Below are 7,500 nucleotides of genomic sequence, written 5' to 3'. Positions count from 1 at the left end.
GGAAGAAGACAGAACAAGGGCGCAGCCCGTAGGCCCGGTTTAACTCCACAAAAGGTCAAGGACACTCAAGACTCAACAAAAGTCTCCAGGTGCAGGAGCAAGTTCTGCCCCAAGCAGGTGCAGAGCTGAAACCCTTAGTCTGAATCTCAGAAATTTCCTGCTCAGTGTTTTTCTCCGTTGCTAGGGAACCTGGTTTCCTTAGCGGCTCACTGGTTAGCACCCCCTCTTGTGTCCACAAAGAGCAATAGCCTCTACAATTGAGCAAAGCAAATGGATTCAAACTTCCTCCCCACTTTCCTCCTGCCCTCCTCCCTCCCTTCCCTTCACTCCCCCCCTCACATAAAATTTAATGGTTTAAATATTTTTTGCGCTTGGTGCTGGGATCTAGCCCAGGACTCTATGTATACTAGACAACATCCCAGCCTTATTATGTTTTTAAAGATTTTATTTTGAGGCAGAGGCAGGCGGATCTCTGAGTTCGAGGCCAGCCTGGTCTACAAGAGCTAGTTCCAGGACAGGCTCTAGAAACTACAGGGAAACCCTGTCTCGAAAAACCAAAAAAAAAAAAAAAAAAAGATTTTATTTTTAATTATGGGTATGTGTGTATATCTGTGTATGTGTGCATGTGGATGCATGTGGCCTCAGAGACCAGATGTGTTGGCACTCTCTGGAGCTGAAATTATTGGCTATGAGCTGCCCAATGTAGGTGTGGGGAACACCTGGGTCCCCTGGAAATGCAAAATGCACACTTAACTGTTGCTGACCTACAACTCCAGTCCCAGCCTTAAATTTTACTGTGGAATTTAATATATAGAAAAGTATCCAGAAGTTTGGCATGGCACTTGCCTTTAAGCCCAGGACCCAGGTTGTTGAGGCAAGAGGATTTGGATTTGAGGGCAGCCTGGGTTACCGGTAGCGACTGTACCTTAAAAACTGAAGAAATGGGTCAGTCCCGTAGGCAACACCTGCCCAGGCAATTATACATCTCTCCCTAGCTGTAGGTGTGTGCCTGAATCTCTTTACTTTGTGTTTAATTATCAGAGCAAATATCTTTAAACAAGCTAGCCTCTGTTTGCGAAGTTTGTATAAACATTGTCATATATCTTCAGTCAATATCATGTTTATAGGCTCTAAAGAGAAGGTTCAGACATTGAGAGCAATTAGTGATCTTGCAGAGGTCCAAAGTTCAGTTCCCAGCACCTGCATGGTGGCTCACTACTGCCTATAACTCCAGCCCCAGGGGTTGTGACTCCCTCTTCTGGCCTCTGAGGGTACCAGGCACTCATATTCACATACCCACACTAAGACACATACACATAGTTAAAAATTAAAATAATCTGGCCAGGCAGTGGTGACACATGCTGTTAATCCCAGCGCTCGGGAGGCAGAGGCAAGCATCTCTGTGAGTTTGAGGCCAGCCTGGTCTACAAAAGCTAGTTCCAGGGCAGTCTACAAAGCTACGAAGAAACCCTGTATCAAAAAAAACAAAAAAAAAAAAGTTAAAATCATCTAACAGATCATGTTTGTGAGGTTTATCAATGCTATTGCATGAAAATGTGTTTCCTCGTTTTCTTTTGAAATTAATTTCTTATTAGTGGATGGATGTATGGTGTGGGGGCTGTGATGTACATACCACAGGTCGCACAGGGGAGGTCAGAGGACAATTCTACGGGGCTGGTTCTCTCTTTCCTCTTTGTAGTTCCTGGGGTGGAACTCCAGTTTACCAGCATGGGAGGTACATTCTCTTACATGCTAAAGTCATCTACTGGTCCCTGATCATTTATCATCATTGCTGTGTTGAATATTTCAGTATATGATTTTACAATTTCTCCTTCATTCTGTTCAGGGACATTTGGACTACTTCCAGGTCGGGGATGTCTTGTACAGCACTGCTGTGAACACTCTAACCGTCCTTATGCTGTGTTGCAGAAAGGCATGCCTTTCTTACAGATATGTTTGCAACAGTGTATCTCTGCCTTTACTAGATAATGTCAGAGAGTTTTCCAAAGTGCCTAAGCAAACGTCTGTGTGTTCCTGCCCAGCAGGGTGCTTATTCCCACTACTCCATTCAGTAACATTTTGTATAACCAGACACTAATTGCCACCTGACTGGTGATGGGTAGTGTAACCCATTGTCATTGTTATTTTGGTGATCTTTTTACTTTATTTATTTTCGAGACAGGGTTCTCAGTAGCTGTGGAACCAGTGCTAGAAATTGCTCTGTAGACCAGGCTGGCCTCGAACTCACAGAGATCCACCCTGCCCTTTGCCTCCGAGTGCTTGGATTAAAGGTGTGCACCACCACCGCCCAGCTAGGTGATCCCTTATAATAAAGTATATTAAGCATGCTTTTGGGTATTATCAGTTATTTGACTTTCATCTGAATTGAAATGTCTATCAAGAGGCTGGTAGTTTAGCTCAGTGGCAGCAGCGGTTACCTAGCAAGTGCAAGGACGTGTAGGTCCGTCAGCTACCAGCTCTGAAAGAAAGGGCAAAAATCACCACACACAAAATAAAACAAGAAAAAATGTAGTCCCAGCACTCTGGAGGCAGAGGCAGGCAGATCTCTGAAGAAGGCCAGCCTCGTCCACATAATAAGAACTCGTCTCAAAAAAGGGGCTTATTAATCTTTTGTTGCTGCTCTTGTGGATTTTTTTGCTTATTTGACATTTTTGGTTTAGTTAGCATGGGTGTGTGTGGTGGTGGTGCTTGCATGTGCATGTGTGTGTGGTAGATGCCCTGGAATTAGAATTATAGATGGTGTGAGCTGTCATGTGGGCACTGGGAATCAATCTAGGTCCTCTGAAAGAGTGGTCAGTGCTCTATAGGCAATGAGCCATCTCTCCAGACCCAGGGTCCAGGATGGCCAAGGACTGAAGCCCCTTCATTTTCCAGTCCTGTCTACCCACCTCAGGATTCCATGCTTTATTTTTAGACCCCATTTTGGACTGGGGCACCTAGACTCCACAGCCTGAGATGTAGCCAGAGCCCAGGCAGTGGCTTGAACTCCACGGGTACAACAGGAGCAGAGAACCTTCTATGTCAGTGCTAGGCTGGGCCCTAGGAGGCAGCACACTGTGCTGACAGACCCTTGGCAGAGCGGGAGACCAGGGACAAAAGGATGCCAACAACCCTGTCTCACCTGATCCCTTCTCTGGCAACAGTGGTCCCAAAGGCCAAGTTACTAGGGCAACAGAGTCGGTTGAACCTGTGTTCCTCAAATGTGTCAGGATGCCAAGGAATTGAAATGACCATGTCCTTGATCTTGCTCTGGTTCTCTCTTCCATTCTGTTCTTTCTTCCACTCCCAGCTCCAGCTAACACTGTAGCAGCCCCATGCCCATGGGGCTTACAACCTGTAGGTCATGTCCAGTTTTTTTTTAATATTTGTTTATTTATTATGTATACAATATTCTGTCTGTGTGTATGTCTGCATGCCAGAAGAGGGCACCAGACCTCATTACAGATGGTTGTGAGCCACCATGTGGTTGCTAGGAATTGAACTCAGGACCTTGGAAGAGCAAGCAATGCTCTTAATCACTGAAGCCATCTCTCCAGCTCCTCATTGTCCAGTTTTTTGTTTTTTTTTTTGTTTTTTTTTTTGGTTTTTTCGAGACAGGGTTTCTCTGCAGCTTTAGAGCCTGTCCTGGAGCTAGCTCTTGTAGACCAGGCTTGGTCTCGAACTCACAGAGATCCGCCTGGCCTCTGCCTCCCAAGTGCTGGGATAAAGGCGTGCGCCACCACCGCCCGGCTCATGTCCAGTTTTTTTATGGCCACTAATAATCTGATATTTTAGCTAGGTAGGGTGGTGCACACCTTTAGTCCAAGCACTCAGGAGGCAGAGACAGGGAATCTCTGAGTCGAGGCCAACCTGATCTACAGAGTGAGTTCCAGGACAGCTCGGGCTACACAGAAAAATCCTGTCCTCAAAAAAACAAAAAACAAACCTAAAAAATTTTGAGATTTTAAAAAGCCATGGTAAATTATAGATTCTGCCATTTTTAATGTTTTTGTTTGAGTGCTAGACATTCAAATACAGGACTTCTTTTTTTAAAATGACTTATGTATTATTTATATATTTATGTGCATTGGTGTTTTTTCTGCATGTATGTCTGGTATGTTTTTTCTGCATGTATGTCTGGTATGTTTTTTCTGCATGTAGTCTGGCATGTATGTCTGCATGTATGTCATGTATGTTTTTTCTGCATGATGGAGGAGAGTTATCTGTCTATGTTTTCTTTCATTGTTAATTAATAAAGAAAACTGCCTTGGGCCCTTTAAGAGACAGAAAATTAGGTAGGTGGAGTAGACAGAACAGAATTGTGGGAACAAGGAAGTAGAGTGGGGAGACGCTTCAGGCAGTCTCCATAGGGAGTCTCCATGCTGCTCCTCTCTGAGATGGACGCCGGTTAAGATGTCTCCTGGTCAGCCACCACCTCGTGGTGCTACCCAGATTACTAATTAGGGTTAAGGCAAGATGTGCAGAATTACCAATAAGAGGCTGCAACTATGGGCCAGGCAGTGTTTTAAAGAATACAGTTTCCGTTGTAATTATTTCGGGTTGTAAGCTAAGCCGGTGGCCGGGGGGTGGCGGGACGCAGTCCGCCGCTTCACACTACATTGCGGGTGTTGGATCCCCTGGAGCTGAAGTTTACAGATAGTTGTAAGCTTACATTGGGGTTCTGCAGGAAACTGAACCTGGATCCTTCTGGACGAACATCACTGGCTCTTTAACTCACTGAGTCATCTCTTCCAGCCCCAAATCCCGACCTCTTTGTATGCAAACATTCAACTGCTTATCTGTTAATTTTAACTCTTAAGTATTTTGTTTGTTTGTGAGACAAGGTCTTACTCTATAGCCCTGGCTGGCCTAAAACTCACAGAGCTGTGTCTTCCTCTGCCTCCTAAATGCTGGATTAAAGGTATTATGCCATACCTGGTCTCTCAAATTTTTTTTTTCTATATAAATTTTAAGTTTTTGGCTTCTACATGGACATGCAAGTGTATTTATGTGCGCGGTACAGTTATGCATGGCAGTCCAAAGCCAACCACTTTGTTTTAGGGACAGAGCATCTTACCAAGAAAGGGGTCTGGCTGGTTACCTGGCTGACAGCAAGCCCCAGAGATCCACCTGTCTCTGTCTCCCACCCCAGTCTGGTACTATTTGACACACCTCAATTTTTATGCAGGTGCTTAGAATTTAACTTGGATCCTCATGGTCACCGGGGAATTGAACTTGGGTCCTCGTGGTCACCTGGGGAGCATTTTACTGACTGGCACATCTCTCCAGCCCCTACAATTTGTTTTCTAAAAATGTATTTTATCACTTTTATAATTTTGACTTTTTGAACAGGATCTTGCTATATAGCCTAGGTTAGTCTCAAGCCGGTGACCCCTCCTGCCTCAGCCTCCTGAGTGCTGGTACTGCAGGCCTGCTCTTACAAACTAGCCTATTATGAACATTTTTGTTATGAATGTGTATGTTCAAACAGCTCTTTAAAATATTTCCTGTAGGGGCTGAAGAGACAACTCAGTAGTTAAAAGCACTGGCTGCTTTTGCAGAAGTCCTGAGTTCAATTCCCAGCAACCACATGGTAGCTCACAACCATCCGTAATGAGATCTGATACCCTCTTCTGGCATGCAGACATACATGCAGTTAGAACACTGTATACATAATAAATAAATTTTTTTTTTTTGGTTTTTTCGAGGACAGGGTTTCTCTGCAGCTTTTTTAGAGCCTGTCCTGGAACTAGCTCTTGTAGACCAGGCTGGCCTCGAACTCACAGAGATCTGCCTGCCTCTGCCTCCGAGTGCTGGGATTAAAGGCGTGCGCCACCACTGCCCCGGCAATAAATAAATTTTTTAAAGTATATATCTTTTGTATATATTCCCAGAAGTGAAGCTTCTGGATCATATGGTAATCCTATCTCAAACTTTTAATTTATTTCATTTTTTTCTTTAGATTTATTTATTTTATGTGTATGAGTGATTTGTCTGAAAGTATATCTCTGCACCAATACATGGGTGCCTCATGCCCTTGAAGGTCATGATATGGGATTCCCCTCAGTATGCTATAAATACTGTTTATTACCATTGGCTAATAAAGAAGTTGCTTTGGCCTATGGAAGGGCAAAATATAACAAGATGGGAATTCCAAGCAGAGATAAAGGAGGAAAGAAGGCAAAGTCAGGCAGATACCATGTAGCTTCCCAAGAAGCAAGAGTTAACAAACCATGAGCCTCGTTGCAAAGTACAAAATAAAAAAATGGGTTAATTAAAGCTATAAGAGCTAGCTAGAAATATGCCTGAGCTGTTGGCCAAGCAGTGTTGTAACTAATATAGTTTTCTGTGTGATTATTCAGGTCTGGGTCACCGGGAAAAGACGAGGCAGTCTCTTGTTTACAGGTCACATGAGTGCAGTGCCCAAAGAGACCCCAGAAACCACCAGATCTCCTGGAAACCGGAGTTATGGATGACTATAAGTTTACCATGTGGTGCTGGGAATCAAACCTGGGGCCTATGCAAGAACAAGTGCTCTTAACTACCAAACCATCTCTCCAACCCTATTTCACTTTTTAAAAAATAATTTATCTTTATTTTATGTGCATTGATGTTTTGCCTGCACGTATGCCTGTGTGAGGGTGTCAGATCTTGGAGTTACAGACAGTTGTGAGCTGCCGTGTGGGGGCTGGGAATTGAACCTAGGTCCTCTGGATGAGCAATCAGTGCTTTTAACCACTGAGACATCTCTCCAGCTCCCCTATTGCACTTTTTAAAAGATTTTTTCCCATTCTCATAATTTTTATAGTTAATGTGCTGGTGTATATCTGCTTGTCTGTATGTGCACCATGTACATGCAGTGCCCATGCTTGTCTGTATGTGCACCATGTACATGCAGTGCCCATGCTTGTCTGTATGTGCACCACGTACATGCAGTGCCCATGCTTGTCTGTATGTGCACCATGTACATGCAGTGCCCATGCTTGTCTGTATGTGCACCACGTACATACAGTGCCCATGCTTGTCTGTATGTGCACCACGTACATACAGTGCCCGTGGAAACCAGAAGGGCACACTGGATCCCCAGGAGGAGTTACAGACAGTTGTGCACTGCCATGTGAGTGATGGGAACCGCCTTAGTTGATCTATTGCCGTGATAAACACCATGACTAAGACAGCTTATGAAAGAAAGTGTTTAGCCTAAGCTTACACTTTCAGGGGGTTAGAGTCCATGATGGCTGAGCAAAGGCATGGTGGTGGGAACAGCTTGCATCCTGGTCTGCAGGTAAGAAGCCAAGAGAAAGGGCACCCTGGGAAAGGGCACCCTGGTATGATGCCAGTCTTTCGAAACCTCAAGCCTGACCTACAGTGACCCACCTCCTCCAACAAGGCAACACTCCTTTATCTAACTGGTGACAAAGTATTAAAACATATGAGCTTATGGGCGCCACGGCCATTTAAACCACTGCCTCAGGCACCAGACTCAGGTCCTCTGCAAAA

This window comes from Arvicola amphibius, chromosome 2, assembly GCF_903992535.2.
Source record: "Arvicola amphibius chromosome 2, mArvAmp1.2, whole genome shotgun sequence".
Lineage (NCBI taxonomy): Eukaryota > Metazoa > Chordata > Mammalia > Rodentia > Cricetidae > Arvicola > Arvicola amphibius.
This window is presented reverse-complemented; position numbering follows the sequence as displayed.